Source organism: Anoplolepis gracilipes, chromosome 17 (genome assembly GCF_047496725.1).
Source record: "Anoplolepis gracilipes chromosome 17, ASM4749672v1, whole genome shotgun sequence".
Taxonomy (NCBI): Eukaryota; Metazoa; Arthropoda; class Insecta; order Hymenoptera; family Formicidae; genus Anoplolepis; species Anoplolepis gracilipes.
In genome coordinates, this window is record NC_132986.1 from 4,142,995 (window position 1) to 4,159,380 (window position 16,386).

The following is a 16,386-nucleotide window of genomic DNA, read 5'->3' on the forward strand; positions in this document are numbered from 1 at the left end:
TGCATTTATACCATTATTACATATATATAAATATATAAACCTTTACTACTAGTTATAATGATATACATACATACATATAGTTATATAATAGCGAGTTTAACGTCTGTAGACTAATTTAGACCTTGTAATCCACGAATAACATTATGCGACATCATAGATAATTGTTAATTAATAAGTTAATTAGCGGAATGCTCTCGTATCTCTACGATTATTTAAGTACAACGCTATAATACAATGCGGCGATAAGTAATTAATCAGATAAGTTATCGTAACGCTAGTAATAATTGCGATATATCTAGAAATAACGATATAGATATTATATTATAATGCTAGTCCCGAAGCTTCTAGAACATTCAGGAACCGCCGGATCACGTGAAAATTTCAGACAAACACCGTGACCGCTTACTATTGCCCGGCTCGTGATACCCGTGACAAACAAGCATGACCAGGATCGGACCACGTTGCGCGCGCTATAATTCAGAAGGTGGGAGCCCTCAGCGACCACGGGTATATAAACGGGAGCACCGTGTGCTCATCATTCAGAGTATTCAGTTCTCGCCCAGACAGTTCAGATCATTAGACAGTTCAGATCATATTTAGTATTCGGCTTTCGCCCGACAGTAAAATCTGTTGTACGGTTCGTTCCGACCATTCAGTTTTCGCATAATCAGTATTCGATCAGCAGTCAATACTCGATTCATACAGTACTTAGTAAATTCATTGTACGTACAGACAGTCATTTATACGATTTAATAATCGGTTATCCTTATAACATTCAATCATACATACGCTCTCGCAAATTTTCGCGCAGTGTAATTAACATTATATCTTCTAATCAGTGTTTTCTAGTTCATTACGGTATTATTCACACAAAATCATTAATTGAGAGAGACTTCGAGACTAGCATATCGCGAATACTATTAATTAGCAGCCTTCAGTTCTTACGTTTATTGTCGTATAAATTTATTCTTGATTATTTGTATCCACCGTCACTATTATATTTCCTTTCTCTTTTTCGATTTCCACGGCTTTCACAATACATATCGAATTCTATCTATCATTTTTAAAGACATTTTATCTTAATTTTCATTCGCAGTAAATTATTTCTATCAACAATATAAGTGTTATATCTTTTCCTCTCCAGGCAATTGTTAATGCCGCTTATCTATAATATCGTTTACGCGTCCGAAACCAGTCCGCGCGGAAATTATAGTCAAAGGAAAGTTCTATTAACTAATGTTGTAATACTAATATTGTAGATCCACATTCTCGTGTATACCCGCGTGACAGTGTGTTCTCCAGTGGTTCCTGTAACACATAACAATTTAGTGAAGTGAGTACGTAGTCGTAATTATTAAGATATATTCGTGTAATCATTAATCATATTGTCTGCGTGTAATTACTCGAAATATACATACTTGTGTCAGTTCGCGGCCCCTGTCCTTTCCGGGCGTCGGTCATCTTTTCGGTGTCAATTCTTCTCTCCGTTAACCTCTCGCGTCCATACCTGTAATTATAAAGACAAGCTTTCTATTCTAATTTTAATATTGAAACTATCGGGCAAATTAGTGCTACTTATCTGACTAGGTCATCCTTCCTTCGAGCCTACGTCGGGCTCTCTCTCTTTCATCCTGCGGCGACGCGCGCCTCCTCCAGGGCGTTCTTGTATTCCTTATAGCTTCCTCCTTTATTTTTTTTTTCCTTTTTTTTTTTCTTATCCGTTCACCAGTGGCAAGGTCCGCGACGTCCGCCTTGACATACCCAGAGCCTCAGATATCTGTAACTTATAATCGAAGAGATTAATATTTTATTCGGACGTCTTCATAGGGAGTGTCGTTAGACAGAGAGCGATAACCATCCTTACCTACACCGTAGGGCGCCTCCCCCAGGGCGACTTACATCCTTCCTACGTAGTGCGCCTCTTTCAGAGCGATTCTACGTCCCTTCTAGCAGTGCGCCTCTTCCAGGGCGAACGACTCTAACCTCCGAGGAGCGCCTCTCTCAGGGCATTCCGCCTCCTAGCGTGCAGCGCGCCTCGCTCAGGGCGATCTGCCTCCTCTCAGTCCACGAACCGCGCCTCTGTCAGGGCGTCTCTCACAATTCCTCCGATCGCTCTTCTTGATCTAAAATATAGAATAAATATTAATATAAAGTAAACTCATTAAGGCTCACCCTGTCCCCGCAACCCGTCAGATAAGGTAAAGTCAACTCGTTTAGCAATTTACTTTAACGCATATGTTTTTTTTTCTTCACTTTTCTTTTTCTTTTTCCCTTTTCATCACTCGCGTTACTATTGCTAACCCCAGTCTATACCTCTCCGCGTATTCAATTATGGCGTTGATTATGATTTCACTTACCTTCTTAGCTGCGTCATGGGTCGGTCACGTCGAGCAGGGCGTGCTCACCAATTGAAGCGCCTCATCCGGTCACTATACCAAGGCGGCTCCTACCTGACGGTCCGAACTGACGGTGCGTCGCCACCAGGTAGTCAGAGCCCAGCATCCGTCGGGTATTTCACTTACCCTCCACCGGGAACCCATACATCGGAGTCATCAACCCCTGACCAGCTACACGACGCCGTCACTCCACCGGCATCCAGTAGCGGGGTCGTCGCTTCCTCACATAGGCCCTTACCACCCATCGAATACCGTCCGTGGCCCTTGCCCCCACCGTTGATAGACTTCGGGATTACGCGACCGAGGATCATTTCCTCCCAGGCTTTCTCCGGGCGAGTATGCATCTTGTCGTCCGCTGAAGCACCTATCAATTCGCCTCCCGATAACCGTCCATGAATTAGTTGTCTAATCGTCTTGAAAAATATAATATAACTGTACATATATGTTTAATATAAAATAATGATAAATACATGAAAATTAGTATACGTAAACAATCTGTACTCATTGTCTACTCACTTCACATCCTCCCTATTATCCATTACGTCCCGACCTCTAGTTTCCGGTGCACCGCTACGCTGATCGTGACAGGTTTACCGCTCGGCCACCGCGATCCGCGTACACCAACCACCGTAACCGCACCTCACTCGCGAACGCTCGAGGACGTGACAACTGGTGACAAATTACGGGACGTAACAACCGCTACGCTGATCGTGACAGGTTTACCGCTCGGCCACCGCGATCCGCGTACACCAACCACCGCAATCGCACCTCGCTCGCGAGCCAGGACGTAACAGTAGTAAGGGTATTTAAGGGTATTTGGAATCCTTAAGTCAAAAAATAAAAAATTAAAAAATGGCGGCTAAAATGTGTAAAATAGGCTAAAAAGCATGTCCTCGAAGGCAATTTATAAATTTTTGTTAATTTTTTATTTATTTTGCAATAAATTTTGTTTTTTTATTGTTATTATAAAATACTATTGTTAATTGATCATAAGAAAAAAATTTGTTGGAACTTATTAATTTACAAGTAGAATAGAATAAATAAAAAAAATTTCTAATATCGTATCCCCGATAAATCTTAAGTTATTCAATCATATAAGTAATTTGTTAATTAACTTATGTTGGAAAAATAATATTTATAATTATACAGGAGTTTAATTATGACTTGACTAAATTTTATATGGAAAAGATAAATTGTTATTTGTAAATTTTTATAAATTTAAATCTAAAAGGTCGTTTTCAATAAGTTAATATATATGTGTAAATGGGTATACACAGAATTTTAATATTTATGTTCTAGTTCCTCAGGTCGTAATCAATTGGTGGACCAAATTTGGTCCCTTAATGCAAAATGATATAAGAGTGTGACGTCTCGCCAAAAATTTCAACTTAAAATTTTCAAAATATAAACGTATCGCTAGAAATATGAACACAAGCTATGAGATATACGTATATCTCTCAAATTCGCGCAATAAAATATTTAATCGAGCAAAATATTATATAGCTATTAAATTGGATATTGCTTGCTTACATAGTGTTAATAAAATAATACTGACAATTAGTAAAGGAAATCATATAAAATCAACCATTAGATTATTTTACCATTTGACTCTCTAAATAAGAATTGAAATTTTCTCTATTAAAATATATAGGAATATATGTTACTATAATATAAGAGTCGCTAAAATCTAATAAATAAAATAATACTTTAAAAATCATTATATTAGTATGTCAATACCAAATCGCTTTATCAATTATAAATTTTGCATTTTTTTAATTATCATAATGAAAAAAAATTAGAAAAAAAAGAAAAATTATTTAGTAAAATCTCAAGGGGAATGCACACATTATATATAAGAGGTTGAACAGGGTTTAAAAGGGTTGAGGCTAACCTAACCCTTTTTTTTTTACGTTGGGAAATGCTTTACGCATCCCTCTGGGAGCGGGGACTCCCAGAGGGTATGTGGGACTCACCCGACCAATTAGTTATGGTCAGGCATACCAACTAAAACCCAACGGTGGTCCACGCTACGCTTATGGACGGGCCCCGGGGTCGATTTCGCATTCGATCGGGATCCGCCCCCCCGCTAAGTCCTCCGTCCTTTAGCCCCGTTAAGGATCGAAGGAGAGAGGACCCTTCTTCCGCGCGGGCGGCATCGGGCGTCCGAAGACGCCCGGTGCCGTACCAATGGCGACGTTGCGGGACCACCACGCAACGTCTCCTCTTCGCTGGGTCGCGGTGCAATGGGGTGCAGGTGTCCGCCGCACCTGCACCCCCGCGACCCTGGAGAAGGGACACCTAGGGGGGTTAGAGAATGCGGGCGTTATACGGTCGCTCCCCCCTCCTTCTCCGAGAGAGAGGGACATTGGGATTCGTTTTTCTCTCTCTTTCGGCCGTCTCCTTCTGGGACATAACGTCCCCACAGAAGGAGGCGGCCGCCCTCCACTGGTCTTCCCCATCTACCATGGCTCGCACTATGGCAGATAGGGAGACCTCTTCCCCTATGACGCCCTGGAGGGCACGGCGTTGCTCCTCCCACGCCTGGCACTCGGCCAGGGTGTTGTTCAGCCGTGTCCACCGGGGCGTCACAATGGTGACACGCGGTCGATCGATCCCTTTCTATTCGGTGCAAGTACTCCCCAAAGCAACCATGCTCGGTGAGCACTTGCACCGTCCTAAAATCGAGGGCGCCGTGTTGCCGGTCCACCCAGTCCATGAAGACTAAGCGGATAGTCTCGACGGCGCGTAGGCCTGTCCTAACATCGGACAGGCCTTTTTCCCATTTTAAAAGTTTGCGCCGCCTAGTCTGGAGCCTCGCTACGATCTTTGGTGGCAGGGGTCCTGACACCTCAGGGTTCGGGTCCTCCCGACAGGCCACACGTATCCGATACATTTCGGCATACGCGCCCGCCGTGAGGACCCAAGGCATAACCTTTGCCACTAGGCACGCCGCCTCGAAAGCGACGGTTCGATACCCCCGTATGACACGGATGGCCAGGCGCCTCTGCATGCCCCGAAGGGTCTGTAAGTTTTTGCGCCTGACCATCTCGTTGTGCCACACGGAGGCTCCGTATAATGCTACGGATTGGACCGCCGTCATATAAAGGCGACAAACCCCATCTCCCGGCCCCCCGAGGTTGGCCATGAGTTTGCCCAAACTGGCAGACGCTGCTCGCACTCGAGGAGCCAGTTTCTCCATGTGAGGCTCGAAGCTCCACCGGCTGTTGAGGACGAGGCCCAGGTATTTCATCTGGGTCCCGACCTCGACCACGACGCCCTCGATCTCTATGTGGGCTTTATCCCAAAGTGACCCTCTCTTCCCTTAGGGAGGGGAATAGATCGCCTCCGTTTTTTTTAGGGCCACCTCAAGACTCATCTTCCTTATACGACCGACCACGTGCCCCGTTCCTATCCTAGCGAGGCGGATGGTGCTGATCCAGTCCTCCTCCCAAGACAGGACCAGTGTTTCGTCTGCGTAGCACACCAGTTCCTGTCCCGGGAGCAAGGCCTCTCTCAGGACCCAGTCATACTCTAGGTTCCACAGGAGTGGTCCTAAGACCCCTGCGTAACCCCACGGTGGACCTCCCTCCTGATGACTTTTTGGTACTGCCCCCGGTTCACAATTTTCCTGTTCCTGAAGTAGTTCTCTATTACTTCTTGTATGTACGCGGGAACCCTGTGATATTTCAGGGCCCCGCGTATCCCTTCCCAGGGGAGGATGTTGAAAGCGTTGGCGATGTCCAAGGACACCGCCACTGCCATTCTCCCCGTGGTCATGGCTTGTTCCATGAGGGACCTCACACGCATAATTGTGTCAATTGTGGATAGACCCTCACGGAACCCAAATTGGCTTTTTGCTAAATCAGGACCACTCCGGGACAGATGCCTCCTCAGGCGGGCTATGATTCTTTCAAACAGTTTGCCCGCCTCGTCGAGAACGCAGATGGGGCGGTACCATGAGGGAGCTCCCGCCGGTTTACTTTCTTTGGGGAGCACCACCATCCAAGCACTCTTCCAGTGGTCGGGGAATTTCCCCGACCTGAAGCACACATTAAATAAACTTATTAGCATTCTTATGGTGACCTCTGCGGTCAAGGCCAGGACTTTTGCAGGATCCCATCTGGCCCAGGGGCCGTTTTTTTGCCCCGGATCTCCCGTGTTAGCTCGTCCTCTGTGACCCCCAGGTCCTCTGTCCAAGGGGCGCGGTCGATTTCCCGATATCGGAAGATATCATCGATATGACCCGCGCTCCTCGGGAAGAGGGTTGTGATACTACTTTTCCAACACCTATGGGTCCATTTCCTCGGTGATCGGTGGGCCACCCGCACTGAGTTTCTTTCTTACAATCTTGTACAAGCGTCCCCACGGATCACCGTCCACCGATTGGACGAGCTCCTCCCAAGCCCTGACCTTGGCCGATTTAATGGCCCGCTTCAGGGTCTTTTTAGCATTATGATATGCCTCCCGCAGCGGAGCCGCCGCTAGGGCTCCGTCCCATCTCCTCATCTGTCGTGTGTACCGGCGGCGTTCCCTGTTGCAAGCTGTGCGAAGCTCAGCCAGCTCAGAAGACCACCAGTACACACACTTCTTTGGGGGAGCGATCCTCCTCCGGGGCATCGACGCATCGCATATTTTCGTTAGTATCTCCCGGAGTAGGGCCGCCCCTTCATTTGCATTTGTGACGGGTCGGGCCATCTCCCCCGTCGCTAATTTGGCGACAGCGGCAACCATTAAAAGGTCACTCTAATTTTTTCATGCTCCATCCTTTAGGTGGGGGTGTACCCCTCCTTCCAGTGGGTCTCTCCAGCATGGCATTCATGGAGGGGTCGGAGACGCAGAACCTAATATATCGATGGTCCGACATTGTCTCCGACCAATCCACAACGTGCCACCCGGAGACTATGTGCGCGACCCGGGGGCATCTGATTGTAATGTCAATGATTGATCTCCCGTTGTCGCAAACGCATGTGAGGACCCGACCTTTGTTTAGAATGACCAGGCCGAGCTCCTCGGCCCATTCCTCAAGAGTCTCGCCTCTCGCGTCTGTCCTCGAGGAGCCTGTTACGTCCTGGCTCGCGAGCGAGGTGCGGTTGCGGTGATTGGTGTACGCGGATCGCGGTGGCCGAGCGGTAAACCTGTCACGATCAGCATAGCGGTGCACCGGAAGCTAGAAGTCGGGACGTAATGGATAATGGGGAAAATGTGAAGTGAGTAGACAATAAGTACAGATTGTTTACGTATACTAATTTTTATGTATTTATCATTATTTTATACTAAACATATATGTACAGTTATATTATATTTTACAAGACGATTAGACAACTAAATCACGGACGGGTATCGGGAGGCGAATTGATAGGTGCTTCAGCGGCCGGCAGGATGCATACTCGCCCGAAGAAAGGCTAGGAGGAAATGATCCTCGGTTGCGTATTCCCGAAGTCTATCAACGGCGGGGGCACGAGCCACGGACGGTATTCGATAGACGGTAAGGGCCTATGTGAGGAAGCGACGGCCCCGCTACTGGATGCCGGTGGAGTGACAGCGTCGTGTAACGGGCCAGGAGTTGACGACTCCGATGTATGGTTTCTCGATGGAGAGTATGTGAAGTACCCGACGGATGCTGGGCTCTGACTATCTGGTAGAGACGCAGCCGTTCGGACCGTCAGATAGGAGCCGCCTTGGTATAGTGACCGGATGAGGCGCTTCAATTGATGAGCACGCCCTGCTCGACGTGACCGACCCATGACGCAGCTAAGGAGGTAAGCGAAATTATAATCAACGCCATAGTTGAATACGCGGAGGGGTATAGGCAGGGGTTAGCAATAGTAACGCGAGTGATGAAAAAGGAAAAAGAAAGAAAAAAAAAAGGAAAAACATTTACGCGTTAAAGTAAATTGCTAAATGAGTTGACCTTATCGGACGAGTTGCGGGGACAGGGTGAGCCTTAATGAGTTTATTTTAATATTTATTTTATATTTCAGACCAAGAAGAGCGATCGGAGGAATTGTGAGAAACGCCCTGAGAAAGGCGCGGTTCGTGGACTGAGAGGAGGCAGATCGCCCTGAGCAAGGCGCGCTGCACTCTAGGAGGCGGAATGCCCTTAAAGAGGCGCTCCTCAGAGATAAGAGTCGTTCGCCCTGAGAGAGGCGTGCGACGTAGATAGAGGTAGTCGGGCCCTGAAGGAGGCTCACTACGAGGCATGAAGGCAGAGCCGCCTTGAAGGAGGCGCACTGCTAGAAGGGACGTAGAGTCGCCCTGAAAGAGGCGCACTACGTAGGAAGGATGTAGATCGCCCTGAAGGAGGCGCCCTACGGTGTAGGTAAGGATGGTTATCGCTCTCTGTCTAATGACACTCCCTATGAAGACGTCCGAATAAAATATTTATCTCTTCAATTATAAGTTACAGACATCTAAGGCTCTGGGTATGTCAAGGCGGACGTCGCGGACCTTGCCACTGGTGAGCGGATAAGGAAAAAAAAAAGAAAAAAAAAAATAAAAGAAAAAGCTATAAGAAGTACAAGAACGCTTTGGAGGAGGCGCGCGTCGCCGCAGGATAAAAGAGAGAGCCCGACGTAGACGTGAAGGAAGGATGACCTCGTCAGATAAGTAGCACTAATTTGCCCGATAATTTTAATATTAAAATTAGAATAGAAAGCTTGTCTTTATATTTACAGGTGTGGACGCGAGAGATTAACGGCGAGAAGATTTGACACCGAAAAGATGACCGACGCCCGAAATGGACAAGGGCCGCAAGCTGACACAAGTATGTATATTTCGAGTAAATTACACGTAAACAATATGATTAATGATTACACGAATATATCTTAATAATAACAACAACGTACTCACTTCACTAAATTATTATGCGTTACAGAAACCACTGGGGAACACACTGTCACCCGGGTGTACACGAGAATGTGGATCTACAATATTATTAGTATTACAGCATTAGTTAATAAAACTTTCCTTTGACTATAATTTCACGCACGGACAGGTTTCGGATGCTTAAACGATATTATAGATAGGCGGCATTAATAATAATCTGCTTGCCTGGAGAAGAAAAGATATAACGCTTATATTGTTGATAGAGATAATTTACTGCGAATGAAAATTAAGATAAAACGTCTTTGAAAGTGATAGATAGAATTCGATATGTATTGTGAGCGCCGTAAAAATCGAAAAAAAGAAGGTAAGTATAATAGTGACAGTAGAAACAATTAATCAAGAATAAATTTATACGACAGTAAACGCAAGAAACTAAAAGCTAATTAATAGTATTTGCGATATGCTAGTCTCGAAGTCTCTTTGAGTTAATGATTTTGTGTGAATAGTACCGAGTAATGAAGTAAAAAACACAGATTCGAAGATATAATATTAATTACACTGTGTGAAAATTTGCAAGAGCGTATGAATGATCGAATGCTATAAAGATAACCGATTATTAAATCGTATGAATGACTGTCTGTACGTACAATGAATTTATTGAGTACTGTATGAATCGAGTATGAATACTGGGTAAACTATTTAATTGATCGAATATTGATTGCTGATCGAATACTGACTATGCGAAAACTGAATTGTCAGAACGAACCGTACAACTGATTTTACTGTCGGGGCGAAAGCCGAATACTCAATATGATCTGAACTGTCTGGGCGAGAACTGAATACTCTAATGATCTAAACTGTCTGGGCGAGAACTGAATACTCTAATGTTAAGCGCACGGTGCTCCCGTTTATATACCCGTGGTCGCTGAGGGCTCCCACCTTCTGAATTGTAGCGCGCGACACGTGGTCCGATCCTGGCCACGCTTGTTTGTCACGGGTATCACGCGCCGGGCAATAGTAAGCGGTCACGGTGTTTGTCCGAAATTTTCACGTGATCCGGCGGTTCCTGAATGTTCTAGAAGCTTCAGGACTAGCATTATAATATAATATTTATAACGTTATTTCTAGATATATCGCAATTATTACTAGCGTTACGATAACTTATCTGATTAATTACTTATCGCCGCATTGTATTATAGCGTTGTACTTAAATAATCGTAGAGATATGATACATTTCGCTAATTAACTTATTAATTAACAATTATCTATGATGTCGCATAACGTTATTCGGGAATTACAAGGTCTAAATCAGTCTACAGACGTTAAACTCGCTATTATATAACTATATGTATGTATATTATTATAACTAGTAGTAATAAGTAATAATGGTATAAATGCACATGTAATATGCCGTGATATATTTACAATGAATGGATGAGGAGTGTGTAAGTGTGTATAAATGCATTAATTTAAGACAAGTTTATATTGTGAGAGATTTAGTGTGTAATTTAAATAATGCGCATGGAATATGTATGAATTAGCTATAAGATCCGAAACTATTGTGTTACCATGTATATGATACATTGATTATGCATATGTTAATATATAAATATGCCTGTAATAAGTTTATAATAGGTTTATTGAGAGTGCTTCGTTTGTGCGTTCTAATGCGTCACTATGTATATAAATTATTTATAGAGTGTATGTATTTGCGTGTTACTGGGTGGATAATATGTCTATAATAGTCAGATACTGATTAAACATTGTGTAGATGATAAGTTTATAACGCGCGTACTTTTGTATCACCGGGTATATTAAGTAACTATTGTTATATAATTTTACGGTGTGTTTATTAAGGAGTGTGTATCTATGTAATTATTTCTGGGTGTTCATTATGCGTTTATACTTGGTTTATGTAGGGTATGATGTGTGTATTATTGTACCACCGTATATATAGGTATGGTCATTTTGTTTATTATGCATATGTATATTGTAATTATCATTCATCCTTAATAAAATGATAAAGAATTTTTGGGAATATTATCACGTTCAAGTTATTTCAGACACCTTGTATAAGTAAGAGTTAATTAAGTAATTGTATATATTTGAGTGTGACTATCTAACTTTCGTTATCTTCCAGAGCTTTATTCGTTTTAAACTCTTTATGGGATATTTATATTGTTTTCACTATAATATGTATATATATATATATATATGTATCATGAGTGGTTCATTTTAATTATTATTGGTTTTAATTGATCACTTAAATATTATATGAGCCTCGAGGAGTTCTTGTCAGGTCATTATAATTTGCCTTTAAAACATCTGTGGATTATGATTTCTGCAGCGAGTCGCATATATATATATATATGTATATGTGCATGCACCGAGTTATCTCCATGGTTGATATATGAAATAATTATAAATGATAACTGGCCGGATTTTTATTGGCAAATTGTATTCATGGTAGGGAATTATTATGCAGATGATGGGTTTGATCGAATTTTTTATTGTTGTTAAAATTTGAAATTACTGAAATCACTGCGCTGCGGTGGAGTATGAGTAAAATTGACAAGTTATTATATTTGGGTGACAGAATCATTAGACATATACGTTATTGTGGTATTAATTCGGCTTTGGGATATAAAACTGCATTTAATAGTGAAGGCATAATTATATATTGGAGGTGCGGATTAAAATAAATGAATTATTAAAGTTGAAAATATGAGGTGTTCCTGGAGTAAAATGGGTCTATAACAATGTGCGCTTAACTTTTTATGGCGGGGCTGTAGCCCTATAAGTTGCTACCTTTTCTTGTTCCTTATGAATCAAGGCGCCAGGAAATAATTAATTACGGTCACTGGACGGGTTTTTTATGTGATGTTTAAACCGTTAAAAATTGGTGCTTTTTGATGTTGCGACAACTTTTGATATATTGAGAAAAGTGATTTAGACTGTGCATAGGAAGTTGCAATTGCACATACGAGTTACTTGGCTTGCTCAGTTTTAATAATTAATTAAAGTTCATATATAGGGTGTCCCAAAAGTACCGATCGGAGTTTATTATATGAAGCTTATGGAATTTAACTAAATGAATCGGGTGGTTGTTAAACACTATTTTATACTAATGTTTGGATAATATAACAATGTTAATTTATATACCGGGTGTCAATTTATTAAGGTGAACATGTGTCGGGAGTTGTATTTCCGCTTATTCGCAGTTATGATCTCTTTCTTTGCGTGATTTTAGCTTGTTATATAGATTTACTTTATATTTTTGTTATACCGGGTGGTAGTTAATTCTCGATGCGTGTGTCTATGGTGATGTGTACGTGTATGTTTGTGTTTAGTAAGAGTGATGACGACGAGGTAGAGTGAACATTGATTTATATTATTGTTATTACTTAATTTACGTTATTCTATTGACGCGTACTTAATATTATGTTTCCTTTTTATTTTTCAGGTATTGCAACTAGAGTGACAAAACTAAATGGGTAATTATAATAAAATTAAGATGTTCGACCGACTTGGTGGGTCGTTTCTTTTCCCTTTTTCAGGTGCTGAGGAGGCGGACCAGAAGATGATATACCGGGTGGCCGGAAAATAGGTAAGAATTTTCATTGGACAACTAATTAATTATTTTCCTTCATTTTTAGGTAGGTGATAGGGGAGAACTCAGTGATGGGGATAAAACAAGAAAAAGAAAAAAAAAAAAGATGTTCTAGCCGGAAACATAATAAAAGGTATTTATCGGCTTAATCTATTTTTGATAATAACTATATGTATATATATAAAAAGAAAAAGAAAATAAAAAAATTTTATAGGTGCTTAACGCTTACTATGTCTACTTTAACAGGTGACGTATGGAGTCAACAGACGGCGACTGGTGTCAAGCGGAGGCGCTGGACATGACAGGGGGCATAACAACTAACTATTGTTGTGGACCCCCACTGCAACATATCCATCCCTCTTTCCAATACATTTGAGAAGGGGGTGTTTCTGTTGCAGCACCGACCCCGATTGCCGCCGTGCCTCTTGCATCCCCCAGCCACGTAGCTTTGCTGGGATCTTGTAGGGCTCAGCAACAATGGTCAGTCCGATGTTTCGCTCAGCCAGGCTCTGATAAAAGAGATTCTATGCCTGACTGGCGTAGTTTAGGTTAGCTTGGAGGAACCTGACCGCTATTTATTTTGGGTGATCAAACTTCTCCGGCTCTGCCTCCATCTGCGTACCCTCCCCATCATCTTTCAGCAGGGGGGTATCCTCGGGCTTTTTTTTTCAGAGCCTTTCCTTGGTATCCTCTGCTCGAGGGGTTCCGTCTCCATCATCCCTCCGGTTTGCGTCGAGAGGAGTGGAGTTTTCTCTTTCCTCCTATTTTCATTATTGGGGGTAAGCTGTGTTGTAGCAGCCCCCCTTTCTTTTTCTTAGGTGCTTTACAGGTGCGAGAGCCCGCTCCATGATCCGCCGGTCTACTTAAGTCTGCACAGACCGGGCAGTTCACCGGCGCCTCGCAGTCACGTGCGATGTGATCTTACTTCTCGCACCTGTACATTGCTTGCTGCGGTCCACGGTACCGCAGTATTGGGATTTGACGTGTCCCTTTTCTATACATCGGAAGCATTGGAGCGGTCTCTCTCCAATGCTTTCACTCGGGCATTTACCCACCCAATCCTCAATTTCTTAGCTGCGACCAAGCGGTTAGCCGCAGCCAATGGGCAGTGCACCCAAACTGTGCTCAGGCCTCTTCCGGTGGGCTTGATAGCGCCCACCTTGACCGTAGTGAGGTCGCAGTCTTCCGCATAGGACTTCGCTCGGAGAACATCTTCCTCTTCCATCGCCTCTGTGAGGTCCCGGATTCGGATCTCCGCGGTTGGACAGGGTCGTGAGATAATCATCCCCTTTATCCGCGAGGACCTCTCGCATTCGATTCGTCAACGCATCCGCCTTCTTTTTGTTGTCCGTCCCCCAACCTCAAATAGTTGGGCACCGGTAACTGCCTTTCTGGCCTTCAGGTCATTAATTTCGAGACTGGCAAGGTCTATGCTGTTCATCACCAGTCTCAGATTCTTCTTGTATTGGCCGGGTGGGAATGTTAAGCATCATCGCAGCTGTACGGAGGATTCTCCTATGTCCATTTTTTCCTCCCCTCCTTTTTGGTTAAGAGAGAGGATTAGATGTCGCAGGCTTAGGTTGAGGGCCCTGTGGTTTATTGCCTGGCTCCTTCGACTTCGCCTTAACATTCGTGATTGCCGGAGCAGCCCGATTGTCACCTTCTTTGGTGGTTCTTTTGCGGGCTTTACACCCTACCGCCACCTCCGACCAGGTCTCCTTTTTCCCTGTGAGCGAGGGAGGCGGAGGTGTGGTCTTTTCGGTGGGTTTCGCCTTACCCTTGAGAGCTTGTGTCTGCCCTTCGGCAGGGCTCTGTGGGCCCCCTTTGGGTTTGGAGAAGGCAGCTTCTCCTTTTCCTTTGGAAGGCGGCTGAGGTCCCGCTTTCGGTGGATCTTGCCTTCCGCCTTTTCTCCTTTTCTCCTCCTTTTTTCACCCTCTCGCGGTCCCGCCGTTTTTGCGTCAGAGGCCGTGGGAGCGGGTCTCACGTGATTCTGCTCTTGTCTTCCCCGGTGATTAGAGGCCTTAGCCTCCTCTCCAGCGGTAGACGGGACAGGAAGCGGAACCGGAACAGGCTTTTTTGGAGCAACCACTGCTCCAGAGAGCCTTAGCGTCTCCATTTGCTTCGCGATGGGATCCAGGAGTGCTAGAACTGCATCCTTTTGGTCCATCAGCTCATTATATTTTGCCCTCAGCTCCTCGGGCAGATCCGGGGGGAAGGCCTCCGATGGCCGCGGTACCCCTTTGATAGTCGGTCCCGCCTGTCGGGACCTGTCCTTGCCGGGGGGACTGATGTGTCCATCTTCATATCCTCCCTTATATCCTTCTCCCCCTGCATAGGAAGGGAAGAGGGGGCAGTCCTTCCCGCTAAACAAGGAGAGCGGGGATTCCAATAATCCTCATCCGACCCCACCACCAGTCTCCTCTTCTTGTGTTCTTGGGTAATGACCCTAGATGAGGAGGAGTATGGGGCGGGTAAGAATACAGGGGGAGGAGAAAGAGCTTTTCTAGTTCGCACCTCCCTTCTCAACTCCGCATTTTCCTCCCAGAGCTTTGTCAGTTCCTTACGAAATTCTTTAAGCTCAGGGTTCTCTCCCTCCCTGATTCGTCTGGCCATAACTGTTGTAGCTGCTCTCAGCAGGACTACAGTGTTTTTGACCTTCCTGACCAGAGACCCTTTCATTCCGTTGGAACAGTCCGCCACCTTATATAAGACGGTGGAATGCTCCATGAGTTGCGCCGCAATTAGCTCGGTGGATTCCAGCAAGAACAACTCTTTCATCTCCTCTTCATCATTGAGGAGACGTTTCCACCTCGCTGATTTAAGAGGATCCGGAAGCAGCGCCCTTCTATCTCTCTCCTCCTCTTTTCTGCGTCTTCGAGCTTCCTCTTTTTGGTGCCTTCCGACGTGTTTGCCGATGACCGGTTGACGGCCTTTGCCCCGTTTATCCTTCTGCTCCTCGACTATATTTTCTGCCACTGAACTAGTGAAATATTGTCATCCTCCTCTGCGATCTTATCGCGGATCTCCTCGCCATCTATGGAGTCTGTCTCCATATTCTCATCATGAGCGGGAGTCCTCTCCTTCTTGAGCCAGGAATGATTGTATCTCAGCACACGTGCAGGAAAATCTTCCGCAGCTGGCCTGGCCTCGCTGTCCTTCGTACTCATCAACGGGGATGGAGGGGGTCATGCCTCATCCCACTCTTGCTTGGAAGTGGGTTCTCCATCGTCCCTTCGGTCTCCTTCCGACGAGTGAGGGAAAGTTGGAAGTTGACATCTTCAATCCTAGTGATGCGCAACTTCTCCATTCTAACCACGGGTTCTCTGTTTGTAGCAGAGGCTAACCTCGCACTGCTCCTGTGGGGAACTTGCCGTGGACATGTTGGCCTAAGCGTCATCCTATCCAAAGAGGAATCTTCGGATATATCTCCCGAACGCAACGGAGAGGTGGACCGCGACCGGATCCTTTCCCCAGCGTTTTCTTTCTCCTCGTTGTTATTTTTTTTATTTATAATGTTATTTGATGGATCCATTTGAAAATAATCCCACTTTCCCC